The sequence below is a fragment of the Papaver somniferum genome, chromosome 7 (assembly GCF_003573695.1).
Source record: "Papaver somniferum cultivar HN1 chromosome 7, ASM357369v1, whole genome shotgun sequence".
Classification (NCBI taxonomy): domain Eukaryota; kingdom Viridiplantae; phylum Streptophyta; class Magnoliopsida; order Ranunculales; family Papaveraceae; genus Papaver; species Papaver somniferum.
The window spans coordinates 255,756,487-255,771,626 of record NC_039364.1 but is presented as its reverse complement, the minus strand read 5'-3'; positions in this window follow the sequence as shown (position 1 = coordinate 255,771,626).

Sequence of the window (15,140 nt, the reverse complement as noted above, 5' to 3'; positions counted from 1 at the left end):
TGATAAGAATTAAGGTAGAAACTGCTAGAGTGTTGACAGATGGGGATAAGTGAGTTGGAAAAAGAGAACACGTGATCAAGGCCTCTTGCTGAATAGAAGATAGTGTTTAGCGCTTCGATATTCTACTTTTACATCAATGATTTTACATAATAAACACAAAAAATATAATATTATGATCTGATCTAACGTGATCATAAGCATGTGGAGTACACACAATTTATACAAATATTAACGTTGTAATGTGCTAATTATGAGCTGGGAATGTGTGCTAGTGCGAACATGGAAAACGTATTGTATCCTTTTTATTAGTGAACAACATATATTATACACAAACTGTATATAGACATATATAAACCATATATCTAATTTGACACTATGTATTATTAGAAGCTAAACAACTATCTATGGAGTATGGATCAAGGTTTATACCCTCCATAAACCGATACATAAATGTAAGGATTGTACCTACCTAGGTTATGCCACTAGATTCCTTTATAATCAGAAGTTGAATGTTTTGTTCTTCATTGAATTATGTTTAGTTTAGCTCCAACGGATACCACCTCATGATATGACCAATGAGCTAAAAACATTATGGAAACAACAACACCCGCATGCAAGCATCAAAGGGTTAATATACAATCATTTAGTCTAGAACATACTTACTTGTATAAAATGTAAGATGATTACCAACTCAGACTGACACGTGATAGAAGTAGATCTCACCCCTGGGGGGTTTGGGGATAAGCTTCTTCTTCATGAGGTTGTATGATGAAAAGTTAACAGAATAAATCCTCCAGTATGTGGAATGCTGGTCCCTGTCCATAAGTAAAGAAGAGAAATTAAGCCGGATGAAACACCAATAACTGAAATCAACTGAGTAACACATATTCCTCAGTTAAGAGGAGAGAAGCCAGCAACTTTATAATGTTAACCATCTATGCACACATTTCCTCCGTTTCACAATGACAAAAGCAAAGTTGCAAGCTCAAACCTGTAATGAATTTTGCCTATCAACCAGGGTGATTAAGTTCAGTACAAGGAACACAAAGCAAAACCGACGGAAATAAGCTCTTAAAAATGCAGAAATGGTTGTGGAGCTTCGGCAGCATGCATGGAAATAGTTACAGCTGATCGTAGAGTAAATTCTAAGCTACAACTATCAAGTGCTTTTAGAGAAGAGATGCGACATACAGATTTAAAATTGTGTTAGAATGGAATCAGTGAAGGAATGAATGAATAGAATTAAGGCAGAAATAAGACTGAACCACAAATCAATATTTGCCCAGGCAGGATGATAAGATTTAAATCAATAAAGTGATTGATAATGAATCAGCTCATTAGAATACGTATTGGTCCTATTGGAGGATCTCACCATCATTATACAGTATTTCCCAATTCATGTGATCATCACACTCAAAATTGAAATCACAATACTAAAAATTCAATTCAATCAAACAAACAAGCAATTAAAAGGAGATCAGATTGATACACATTCCAATAAAGAATTCGCCACAAACAAAAATTACAGAAATAAATCCAATCCAAATTGAAAAAAGATATAATTAGGGTTGAAAATGGAGATAGACGGCAGACTTACTCACTTGGTTTAAATTTGAATCCAAAAAGGGATATTAGATTTTGGGTCCCAACTTTGTGACCAGACTTGAGTTTGGGTCTTGAGAAAATTTTAATTAGAGTTTGGGTCCAGGACCATGGTTGACTATCTTGACAAGTTACCTTAGCTGGTTAAATATGGAAAAGACCAACCGAAATTTCGATTTCTATTTATTTACCAACTTTGCCATTTTCTTTATCTTCATCTTCTATCCATGGCAGCGAGTCAGCGACCACCATTGCCCCTCATTTTATTCATCTTCTTCAACTTACCACAACACCGCCGCTATCTCATTACTTTTGAAATTGACATACCGTGGTACTTCTCGTAAAAATCTATCGCTCTTTTTTTTTTCCATGATTCCATAAACAAATTATGCAAGATGATGTTGTGTCAGAAAAAAGATCGCTATGTCTAAATCTCTTCAATTCAACCATTTATTCAGAAAACACAAACTACAGACAATATAATTGACTTAAATCCAAGATATCTTAAAATACTTTGGTTTCCCTAGCTTGGTTTCAATTTTGGCAGAGAAAAGATTGATCTGTTGTCATTTTAGGTGATTAATGATGGTGATTGATGAGTGATTTAGAGTTTATGTGTTATTATTGTTGTTGGGTAGTTGCCGAATTTTGGATTCTCTTCAGGGAAGGAAATATAACAAAGGTCATAAGAACAAAGTAATCGCATCTTTGCCAACATCAATTTACACCCAACAAGTGTATGAAGAAATTCTAAAAAGAAATCTCCTTAATGACGACAGTCCAACTGTTGGAGTTGATGGGTCTAATCGAATGGTGATGATGGTATTGCTAGTTGATTTGGGCGGTGGTAACTGATATTTTTAGTGGTGGGTCGGAGGATGATCAGTAGGAAGGTTCAAAGTGATTGCTTTGAGCAAATACAAGAAGATCAGCGTGTAATGAAAATAAGATTTTTATGAATAATAAATAAATGAAGAAGAAAATGTAGAAATTACTTATATACAAATAAATATAAATTTGTTAAAATTAGATAACGGTAAAGACGGTCAACTACGGTCCAGGACCCAAACTCTAATTAAAATTTCCTCAAGACCCAAACTCAAACCTGGTCACAAAGTTAGGACCCAAAGTCTAAATATCCCAATCCAAAAACATCATCATCTTCCTCCTCCTCCAATTCTTTGGTTCTACCACTGAATTTCGATCCTAAATGTCGACCGGAATTTGTACTTAAAAGAAACTGGGAATTACTAGGTAGTCCAGGAAACCCATTACCGGTTACTCTCTAATCCACCCCTAGAATAAAATTATCCGCTGGTCCAAAAACATGTTTTTGGACCAGAATATTTATTCCCTAATCCAAAACGTGCGGGTCATACAAGACAAGTTTTTCAAAAGTACCAAAAATACCCTTTCTGCAACTCCACGAACAAGTCAAATTCAGTTTCTTTCTCTTTTTTTTCATCTCAGATTTGTTTCTCTTTGGTTTTCTCTGCTCCTGCGTTTTGGTTCATCACAGTATCTGGTAGCGTCTTTCAATTAGGCTCATCACAGCTATTATCTCGTAAATCATCTGTCCTTCGAAATCAAATTCGAACAAGGTATTTATCTCGTAAATCATCTTCCTCTGCTGTTGTTCTTGGAATGTTGATGAATAATTAGGTTTATTCTGATCCGATTTCTATCAGAATAGTTGTCTATGATGTACATTGTTATCTTTCTTTTATGATTTCAGTTTTGTGATGATTTACATTGTTGAATTCAGTTTCCGTTCGATTTACATTGTGATTTTTGTGTGTTTCAATTAGGTATCTTAAAATCGAATTAGGTTAATCTCAGATTCGAACAAGGTATGTTACTATAATCACCTTTTCTCTGCTGCTGTTCTGTTTTAGTTTCTTTGTAATCTGATATAGGTTTGTTTTACTGTATTTTTTGATATAGGTTTATTTTGTTAGATAGATCGTGTAGTAATTTTGTATTCTCTTTTTGATATAGTTGCAGTTCTTCTATTTATAGAAGATGAAACTCAAAACATATTGATATGTTGTAAAATATATTCTACATGTTACATACCAATACGTACTGCATATAGCCTGCAATATATCTTACTAAAATACAGTAGATGCCAATACTATCAATATGTATAACGTATAGGAATTCAGAGACTTAGTTATTCTACATGTTACATACCAATACGTACTACATATAGCCTGCGCTCTTAGTATGTATCGTGCAATACAGTAGATGCCAATACATATCAATATGTATAACTTATATCCATTTAGATACTTATTTAATTTTTTTGATCAGTACAGGGTTAACATGTCTGACGTTGCTCCACCAGACTTTCCAGCTATTCTCATGTATACCATAAGCAATATCATTTTGCAGATGAGGTTACATCGTTTTCAACTTTAGAGGATTTGAAATTTTGCATCTGTAATATGTGGAGCTGGTTGACTCACCGACAGTATGAACTTTGCATGCAATCTTATCCGACAGTATGAACTTTCTGAAGAATGATTTTGTGTCAGGTATGTATTTCAGTCAGATACATATTAATGTCTTAATTAAGTAAGTTTGATACAATACAATGTACTTTTAAGAAAGTAGTGTTTTGATTTCTCTTTTTCTTTTATCACAGGCTTTAACGTGCAGCAGAATGTTATATCGATGATGTTGCCAGATTCCTTTTCCACAATTCTTTCCTCTAGCCCTTGTTCTATTCTACCGTTTTTCTTTTTGATTTTGTCAGTTACAACTGAATTTGGTTAATAAGCATTTCATTTACAGTACATACATTACAAGTGTACTGAAAATACTGTTTTTGTTGTTTCTTAGAACATCTTTTGGTTTTTGAAACATTATAAGTCTATCAAAATGTAGTTATTGTAGTTATTTTCGAATATGAAATATGTGTTAAGTCTATCAAATGTCAGTATCTATCACCAGTAGTGAAGTATTTACATACTGAAGTATTTTCTGGTTATGCATCAGTTTTTTTTAGATGCATAAAACATTATGCATTATTTTTGTTTTAGCTGTATAATGTCTTATGCATTACTTTTTTCATTTTTCTGGTTATGCATCAGTTTTGTTTAGATGCATAAGACATTATGCATTATTTCGTTTTAGCTGCATAATGTCTTATGCATTACTTTTTTTCACTTTTCTGGTTATGCATCAGTTTTTTTTAGATGCATAAGACATTATGCATTATTTTGTTTTAGCTGCATAATGTCTTATACATTACTTTTCTCACTTTTTCTGGTTATGCATCAGTTTTTTTAGATGCATAAGACATTATGCATTATTTTGTTTTAGCTGCATATTGTCTTATGCATTACTTTTTTCACTTTTCTGATTTATGGATTTTTATGCACGTGCATAATGTCTTCTGCATCATTTTGTTTAGTGCATAAGACATTATGCATTATTTTGTTTTAGCTGCATAATGTCTTATGCATTACTTTTTTTTCACTTTTCTGGTTATGCATCAGTTTTTTTAGATGCATAAGACATTATGCATTATTTTGTTTTAGCTGCATATTGTCTTATGCATTACTTTTTTCACTTTTCTGATTTATGGATTTTTATGCACGTGCATAATGTCTTCTGCATCATTTTGTTTAGTGCATAAGACATTATGCATTATTTTGTTTTAGCTGCATAATGTCTTATGCATTACTTTTTTTTTTCACTTTTCTGGTTATGCATCAGTTTTTTTTAGATGCATAATACATTATGCATTATTTTTGTTTTAGCTGCATAATGTCTTATGCATTACTTTTTTTCACTTTTCTGGTTATGCATCAGTTTTTTTTAGATGCATAAGACATTATGCATTATTTTGTTTTAGCTGCTTAATGTCTTATGCATTACTTTTCTCACTTTTCTGGTTATGCATCAGTTTTTTTAGATGCATAAGCCATTATGCATTATTTTGTTTTAGCTGCATAAGACATTATGCATTATTTTGTTTTATTTTGTTCCCCTTTGCTGGTGGTGAAGGAGTAGCAGCCTTTGTCACTTTTTTTCCTTTTGCTTTAGTAGTTGCCGCTGCTGTTTTTCTTTTTCTTTTTGCTTCAGGAGCATCATCTGCTTTCTTTCCCTTGGTTTTTGCTGTTTTTGTAAACCAAAAGTTTTGTACACATTACATATCAGTATGGTACAACATATAACTTGTAAAAATGAAGTACAAATTGCAGACAACATATTGATATGTAGTACACATATAATTGACATACTAAATTTTAGTATGTATTAGTTAAACAACAATACATTTCAATATGTAACAGTACATATTTTAGGTTTTGGGAATATTGCATGTCAATATGAAGTACGTATTAGGCTTTGTTTTTGATTTGATTTACTTTTTTCCTGAGGAACCTTACTCATATAACTTGTCAAAATGAAGTACAAATTGCAGACTACATATCAAAAAGTTTTGTACACATTACATATCAGTATGGTACAACATATAACTTGTCAAAATGAAGTACAAATTGCAGACAACATATTGATATGTAGTACACATAGAAATTGACATACTAAATTTTAGTATGTATTAGTTAGACAACACTACATTTCAATATGTAACAGTACATATTTTAGGTTTTGGGAATATTGCATGTCAATATGAAGTACATATTTGGCTTTGTTTTTGATTTGATTTAACTTTTTTCCTGAGGAACCTTACTCATACTTCTTGTTGTTGGAGATTTAGCAGTAGGGGAGGTTCCTGTTGGTGAATTATCGGTAGACTTCCTTCTTGTTTTCACTGGTGTACGAGATTTAGCAGTAGGGGAGGTTTCTGTTGCTGAATCATCGACAGATTTGCTTCTTCTTTTCACTAGTGTAGGAGATTTAGCAGTAGCGGAGGTTCCTGTTGGTGAATCATCGGTAGACTTCCTTCTTCTTTTCACTGGTGTACGAGATTTAGCAGTAGGGGAGGTTTCTGTTGCTGAATCATCGACAGATTTGCTTCTTATTTTCAATAATGTAGGAGATTTAGAAGCAGGGGACGCTTCTATTGGTGAATCATCGTCATATTTCTTTCTTCTTTTCACTGGTGATGGAGATACTTCAGTAATTTCTTCTGTAATCGTCCTCTTAATTTTTCTACTTGTACCCATTTCTTATTCAATTGAATTTAATGAAAATTAGGTCAGATACTGAAAGAAGAAGCAGTTTCTGTTTCTGATAATGGTGATTTTTCGATCTTTTTCTGATAATGGTGATTAATTGAGTTAGGTTGCAGAAGAGAGACGGGAGCAGTTTTCTGAATGTGAAGAAAGACGAAGCAGTTTGCGTTTTTCAATTGAGAGTTAGGTTGCAGAAGAGATAGAGAATGCAACTGGAAAAAAAATGAAAAGAAAACGGACGGAAACTGTACACATCACGTGGTCCAGGGCATATAGGTAAAATAACATGTTTTTAAACTTTATTGGACTAGCCATTAATTGTTATATCCCGCTGGACCAGCCAGTAATCTGGTTCGGGTTTTCTGGACCAAATAGTAAAGATCTCTAAAAGAAAAAGAAAAAAAAAAAAAAAAGAGAAGCGACGTTTCCGAGAGAAGAGAAATAGTAGTGGGAAAAATTCCAGGAGCTGCTGGCCTGACGATGAGAAACAAAGAAACAATCGAGCCAACCAATTTTGGTTTGGATCCCGAACCTTTCCTGATACATGGCATAGGCCCGGACCTGCACTCTCACAGATCCAAAGCCACTGGGCATACTTCCCTATCTTTTGGATACATGGTTTATGATTATTAATTTGAAGCATTTTTTCGGGACCATGGTTTTATTTTGGGTCAAGACATTGGAAGTAATTCTAGGTCACCCCTTATCTAGATATTTATTTAATACCTAATCTACCCTCCTAATTAATTTAGGTTATGATTAGTAAAATAAATTGGTTAAAAACAATTAGTGAGATTAAATTAAAAGATGGGTTTATTATTAGTTGAGTGAATTTTTATGAGTAGAATTTTTGTGAGATTAGAGTTAGAGAAGATGAAGGAGAAAAACATGGAAAATAAAAAAAAATTCCAATTCACCCCATTTGAGTATTCAAGTGATGAATCTGATTCTTCATCTCAATCCTCTCATACTATATTTGTTAATCTTCAAAATGATCCGGATTTGGCTTATTTCTTAGATGGTGATTGTATTATTCAAGAAGAAACTCAAGATGAAAATGATGGATTTTATCAGCCACAACCGGAGGATGAGTATATGGGTGGACAGGTATGATGAAAATGATGGATTTTTTCAACTGGATTTGGGACTGTTTGGTTACATTTTGTGAAGAACATGTAATCGAACTTTCCTGAAGGTGTAGTTCGGTTTCTTTATGAGGATGAACAAGTAACCGAACTCATCTGAAGGTGTAGTTCGGTTACTTGATCGAAACACGCAGGTTACCGAACTCCATATCAATGGAAGTTCTGGCATGCAGCGTTATGTTCGGTTGTTTCGCAACTAACCGAATTGTACATACAAATTAATTTGATATAAGTGTATACGGTTCGGTTGGATAGCAAACTGCATGCTTCTGCGATCCAACTGAACTCAGATTAGTCAGTTTAGAAATGTTTTTAACCCTATAGTTCGGTTACATGGAGGTTTTAAAATGTTTGCGATCGAACCGAACTCATAGGTCAGAGTTCGGTTTTAAGACTAATAAAACCAATGGGAATAACAGTAAGGTTCGGTTACATAAAAAATTCTTTCTATGTTTTTAATCCTAGAGTTCGGTTACATGGAAATTTTACAATGTTTTTGCGAAACAACCTAACTCTCTTCCTTTTGTTTGTTCGGTTACTTGCCAAATTAGTTAATAAACCGAACGTATAGTTCGGTTTCCACGATGACATTTTCATTTAACCAAACTTATTTGTGATTTCTTGAAGATAATAGCAATGCATAATCAACCTTATATGATTGGTATGTTGTTCGAAGATACATCTCATCACTATGCTAATGAGTTAGAATTTGACTCACCTATTGATGTGAAGAATTGGATAGAGAACATGCCAAGAGAGTCAATTGTGTCTTGGTTTGTAATGGGAAAGAAAGCAACACTCGTTTAGAAATGGTTTGTGAGAGAAGTGGAGATCCGGAAGCTAGTCACAAGAGGAAGGGTTACGAGTATAAAGGAAAGACGAAGAGGAAGAACACAACGTTCTCAAAGAAAATCAAATGTCCGTTCAAGCTTGTATTTAGCAAGAGGAAATCAACGAAGAAATGGTTTCTAGCTATGATAAGTTGGTAGGTAGTCATAACCACCTTCGTCCGGATGATCTTGAAGGGCATGCAATGGCCGCAAGGCTCTCTCCTCGAGAAATGAAAAAAATAGCCGAGTATAGGAATTTGTGTGTTCCACCTTCCACAATGCTTCGCTTATTAAAGCAAGATAACCCGGGAAACGTATCATCTTTGTCCACCATTTACGATGCAATTGAGACGATTAAAAGGAATGAATGGAAGAATAGAAAAGTTATGCAACAATTGTTTTTTTTCGGCTCAAGAGAAAGGCTACGCGGTTCAAAAGAAGGTAGGTCCGGAAGAAGAAATAACTCATCTCTTCATTGCCCATCCAAAGAGTGTTCAATTGGCTCAATCCTTCCATGAAGTTCTTATAATGGATTGCAGTTACAAGACAAACAAATACGAGATGCCATTTTTTGAACATTGTTGGTCGTACGTCGACGATGTCACAGTTTACCGTTGCTTTTTTTTTCTAAAGGACGAGCAAGAACCAAGTTTCACTTGGGCGTTACAACAAATGAAGGCGATCTACCGAGATGATGAGATCCCCGGGGTTATCGTGACGGACAATGACGTAGCATTGATAAAAGCAATAGAGAAAGTCTTCCCATTAGCACATAATATGCTTTGTACACTTCATATATGGTGCAATGTGATGAATAGGTGCAAGCCTCAAATTTTTCCACCTAAGAGGAAAGGATTGGAATATATTAGTAAGCTACCGGTTGATAAACAAGAGGAAGAAAAAAAGAAATTCGATAAAGAATACACCATAAATCACGCTAAATGGGTTGCCTTCTCCGGAGAATGGGAGGCATTGACTTGGTCTCTCACCGAAGAAGAGTATTATCTTAATCTTGCCGAATTTAGACAACATTGGTCTAGCCCCGAATATCCGGGGGATATAATAACGTATGTGGTGCAGCAATGGTTGGAACCGCACAAAGAGCGCTTTGTTTATGCTTTTACCAATAACTATAAACATTTTGGGAATCAAGCAACAAGTTTGGTAGAATCTGCTCACCACCGGTTGAAGAAAAATCTCTTTGGGTGTGTCGATAATTTTGTGGTTGTGTTCAACGCAATGGAGAGTTACTTTAACCGCGATATTGAGAGAATTAAAGAAAAGTTCCAAAAAAGCCGCATATTTAAGTACAAAAGGATTGTAGACAAGGGTGGTAACATCAAGAATATGACGGACCTTCGGTTATTCAAGGGACTCCACTATAATGTTTCACATGCTTGCATCAAGAGGTTAATAATTGAGGTGAATTTGATTGATATATGGGGAACCAAGCCGGACGAGGTGTGTGTTTGCAACATGATGAAGTCTATGGGACTCCCTTGTCGCCACATGATAGATAAGTATGAACATGGCATAATTCCTTTATGCGATATTGATCCACATTGGCAACACTTAAGTTTTGTCCCTCCTCCAAAGGGCGATGTCGGTGAAGAGTTTGGTGACAATGAATGAGAAGAGTGGTTATTGAAAAATACCGAAACATGAACAAACTCGAAAGGAAAATTTTTTGGGATGACATGCGGCCTATCGTTTACCCGCACACTTCGGAGAATGTGCAAGAACTGAGTAAAGGCAGGGGAGGAAGAGGTAGGACAAAAACCAAAGAAACAAAAAAACAAGTTAGAGAATATGCAAAGGTGTTGTCTAAGAAGGCAAGTGAAATGACTCCTTTTACTAGAGATCCTTGTGGGCATGAGTATACAACGGCGAAATACCAAGAACATTCGAAGAAAAGGGGAAGGAAAATTATTGAAAAGGGGGAGTCAAGTGAACGAGATATGAAGAAAAAGGAGCGATGTTACGCTCTCAACCTACTCCGTCGGAACTGAGGCAACCAAGTCTTGATGATAAGAGGTACTTGGAAGGTACACCACCTCTTGATGATAAAAGGTACTTGGAAGACCTTCCTCCTTACATTAGAGATTACGTAATATCCACCCATGACGTCCATCCGGATGGTAATTGCGGTTTCCATGTAGTCGTACAACAAATAGGGCCTTTCACTCAAGGTGCCAAGCTATATAATCATAATCAAATCACTTATATTCGTCAAAGGTTGATGATGACACTAAAGGAAAAACCGGAATTTTACATGACAATGTTGTCCGATGGCGATGCTAGTTTAGTTGTGCAACTTGTTAGGTTTCACATTCGTCTCCACAGGGCCGATCCAATCACAAGGGATCATTGGATGTCAATGTCGATATGTGGGCACTTAATCGCCGAGGCTTTCAATTGTGTAGTGCATTATTTTTCAAAAGGTGGTAGTTTCACATACACTCCCAAAACAACCATATGTGTTGAGAAACTTAGACATAGGAGAGTGGTGATTACGTTGGTTAACAACAACCATTTTATAGGCCTCCGGTTAAAAATGTCCTGAAATATTTTATTGATTTTCCCACATGATATTGTTATATGATCTGTAAGGTTTCTATTGAGCCGTTATTTGTCAAGTTCTGATTGGAATTGAAGGTTTAAAGAGCATAAACGAAATTTTGACGAAAAGCGTAACCAGCGGTTCACGCTTTGTTTTTCTAAAAATGGCATGAAATATTTTGTTGATTTTCACACATGATATTGTTCTAGGATCTGTAAGGTTTTTATTGAGCCGATATTTGTCTAGTTCAGATTGGAATTGAAGGTTTAAAGAGCAAAAACGAATTTTTGACGAAAAGCGTAGGACCGCACACGCTTTTTTTTTGTAAAAATGGCATGAAATATTTTTTTTGATTTTCAAACATGATATTGTTCTAGGATCTGTAAGGTTACTATTGAGCCGTTATTTGTCTAGTTCTGATTGGAATTGAAGGTTTAAAGAGCAAAAACGAATTTTTGACGAAAAGCCTAGGCAATACACGCTTTGTTTTCGTAAAAATGGCATGAAATATTTTATTGATTTTCACACATGACATTATTCTATGATCTTTAAGGTTTTCTATTGAGCCGTTATTTGTCTAGTTCTGATTGGAATTGACGGTTTAAAGAGCAAAGCGAATTTATAACGAAAAGCGTAGGCAGCGGTACACGTTTTGTTTTCGTAAATTTGGCCTGAAATATTTTGTTGATTTTCACACATGATATTGTTCTATGATCTGTAAGGTTTCTATTGAGACGTTATTTATCTAGTTCTGATTGGAATTGACGGTCTAAAGAGAAAAAACGAATTTTTAACGAAAAGCGTAGGCAGCGGTACACGCTTTGTTTTCGTAATAATGGCCTGAAATATTTTATTGATTTTCAAACATGATATTGTTCTATGATATGTAAGGTTTCTATTGAGCCGTTATTTTTCTATTTCTGATTGGAATTGAAGGTTTAAAGAGGAAAAACGAATTTTAAACGAAAAGCATACGCAGCAGTACACACTTTGTTTTTGTAAAAATGGCCTGAAATATTTTATTGATTTTCACATATGATATTGTTATAGGATCTGTAAGGTTTCTATTGAGCCGTTATTTGTCTATTTCTGATTAGAATTGAAGGTTTAAAGAGCAAAAACAATTTTTTGACGAAAAGCGTAGGCAGCGGGACACGCTTTGTTTTTGTCAAAATGGCCTGAAATATTTTATTATTTTCACACATGATATTGTTCTAGGATCTGTAAGGTTTCTATTGAGCCGTCATTTTTCTAGTTCTGATTGGAATTGACGGTTTAAAGTGCAAAAAGGAATTTTTGACGAAAAGTGTAGGCAGCGGTTCACGCTTTGTTTTTGTCAAAATGGCCTGAAATATTTTGTTGATTTTCATACATGATATTTTTCTAGGATCTGTAAGGTTTCAATTGAGCCGTTATTTTTCTAGTTCTGAATTGAATTGACGGTTTAAAGAGCAAAAACGAATTTTTGACGAAAAGCGTAGGCAGCGGTTCACGCTTTGTTTTTGTCAAAATGGCCTGAGATATTTTGTTGATTCTCACACATGATATTGTTTTAGGATGAGTAAGGTTTGTATTGAGCCGTTATTTGTCTATTTCTGATTGGAATTAAAGGTTTAAAGAGCAAAAACGAATTTTTGACGAAAAGCATAAACATCGGTTCACGCTTTGTTTTTGTAAAAATGACCTGAAATACTTTATTGATTTTCAAACAAGATATTGTTCTATGATCGGTAAGGTTTCTATAGAGCCGTTATTTTTCTAGTTATGATTGAAACTGACGGTCTAAAGAGAAATGAATTTTTGACGAAAAGCGTAGTCAGTACACGCTTTGTTTTCGTAAAAATGGCCTGAAATATTTTATTTATTTCAAACATGATATTGTTCTATGATAAGTAAGGTTTCTATTGAGCCGTTATTTTTCTAGTTCTGATTGGAATTGAAGGTTTAAAGAGGAAAAACGAATTTAAACGTAAAGCGTAGGCAGCGGTACACGCTTTGTTTTTGTAAAAATGGCCTGAAATATTTTATTCATTTTCACACATGATATTGTTTTATGAGATATAAGGTTTCTATTGTGCTGTGATTTTTCTAGTTATTGGAATTGAAGGTTTAAAGAGCAAAAAAGAATTTTTGACTAAAAGCGTAGGCAGGCAGTACGCACTTTGTTTTTGTAAAAATGTTCTGAAATATTTTATTGATTTTCACACATGATATTGTTATATGATCTGTAAGGTTTCTATTGAGCCGTTACTTGTCTATTTCTGATTAGAATTGAAGGTTTAAAGGGAAAAAACGATTTTTTGACGAAAAGCGTAGGCAGCGGTTCACGCTTTGTTTTGGTAAAAATGGCCTGAAATATTTTGTTGATTTTCACATATAAAATTTTTCTATGATCGGTAAGGTTTCTATAGAGCCGTTAGTTGTCTAGTTATGATTGGAATTGAAGGTTTAAAGAGCAAAAACGAATTTTTGACGAAAAGCGTAGGCAGCGGTTCACGCTTTGTTTTGGTCAAAATGGCATGAAATATTTTGGTTATTTTCACACATGAAATTGTTCTAAGATCTTTAAGGTTTCTATTGAGCCTTTATTTGTCTAGTTCCTATTGGAATTTAAGGTTTAAAGAGCAAAAACTATTTTTTGACGAAAAACATAAGCAACGGTTCACGCTTTGTTTTTGTAAAAATGACCTGAAATAATTTGTTGATTTTCACATATAAATTTTTTCTATGATTGATAAGGTTTCTATAGAGCCGTTATTTTTCTAGTTATGATTGAAATTGAAGGTTTAAAGAGTAAAGCGTAGGCAGCGGTACACTCTTTGTTTTTGTAAAAATGGCCTGAAATATTTTATTCATTTTCACACATGATATTGTTTTATGAGATATAAGGTTTCTATTGTGCTGTGATTTTTCTAGTTATTGGAATTGAAGGTTTAAAGAGCAAAAAAGAATTTTTGACTAAAAGCGTAGGCAGCAGTACGCACTTTGTTTTTGTAAAAATGTTCTAAAATATTTTATTGATTTTCACAAATGATATTGTTATATGATCTGTAAGGTTTCTATTGAGCCGTTACTTGTCTATTTCTGATTAGAATTGAAGGTTTAAAGGGAAAAAACGATTTTTTGACGAAAAGCGTAGGCAGCGGTTCACGCTTTGTTTTGGTAAAAATGGCCTGAAATATTTTGTTGATTTTCACATATAAAATTTTTCTATGATCGGTAAGGTTTCTATAGAGCCGTTAGTTGTCTAGTTATGATTGGAATTGAAGGTTTAAAGAGCAAAAACGAATTTTTGACGAAAAGCGTAGGCAGCGGTTCACGCTTTGTTTTGGTCAAAATGGCATGAAATATTTTGGTTATTTTCACACATGAAATTGTTCTAAGATCTTTAAGGTTTCTATTGAGCCTTTATTTGTCTAGTTCCTATTGGAATTTAAGGTTTAAAGAGCAAAAACTATTTTTTGACGAAAAACATAAGCAACGGTTCACGCTTTGTTTTTCTAAAAATGGCATGAAATATTTTGTTGATTTTCACACATGATATTGTTCTAGGATCTGTAAGGTTTTTATTGAGCCGATATTTGTCTAGTTCAGATTGGATTTGAAGGTTTAAAGAGCAAAAACGAATTTTTGACGAAAAGCGTAGGACCGCACACGCTTTTTTTTTGTAAAAATGGCATGAAATATTTTTTTTGATTTTCAAACATGATATTGTTCTAGGATCTGTAAGGTTACTATTGAGCCGTTATTTGTCTAGTTCTGATTGGAATTGAAGGTTTAAAGAGCAAAAACGAATTTTTGACGAAAAGCCTAGGCAATACACGCTTTGTTTTCGTAAAAATGGCATGAAATATTT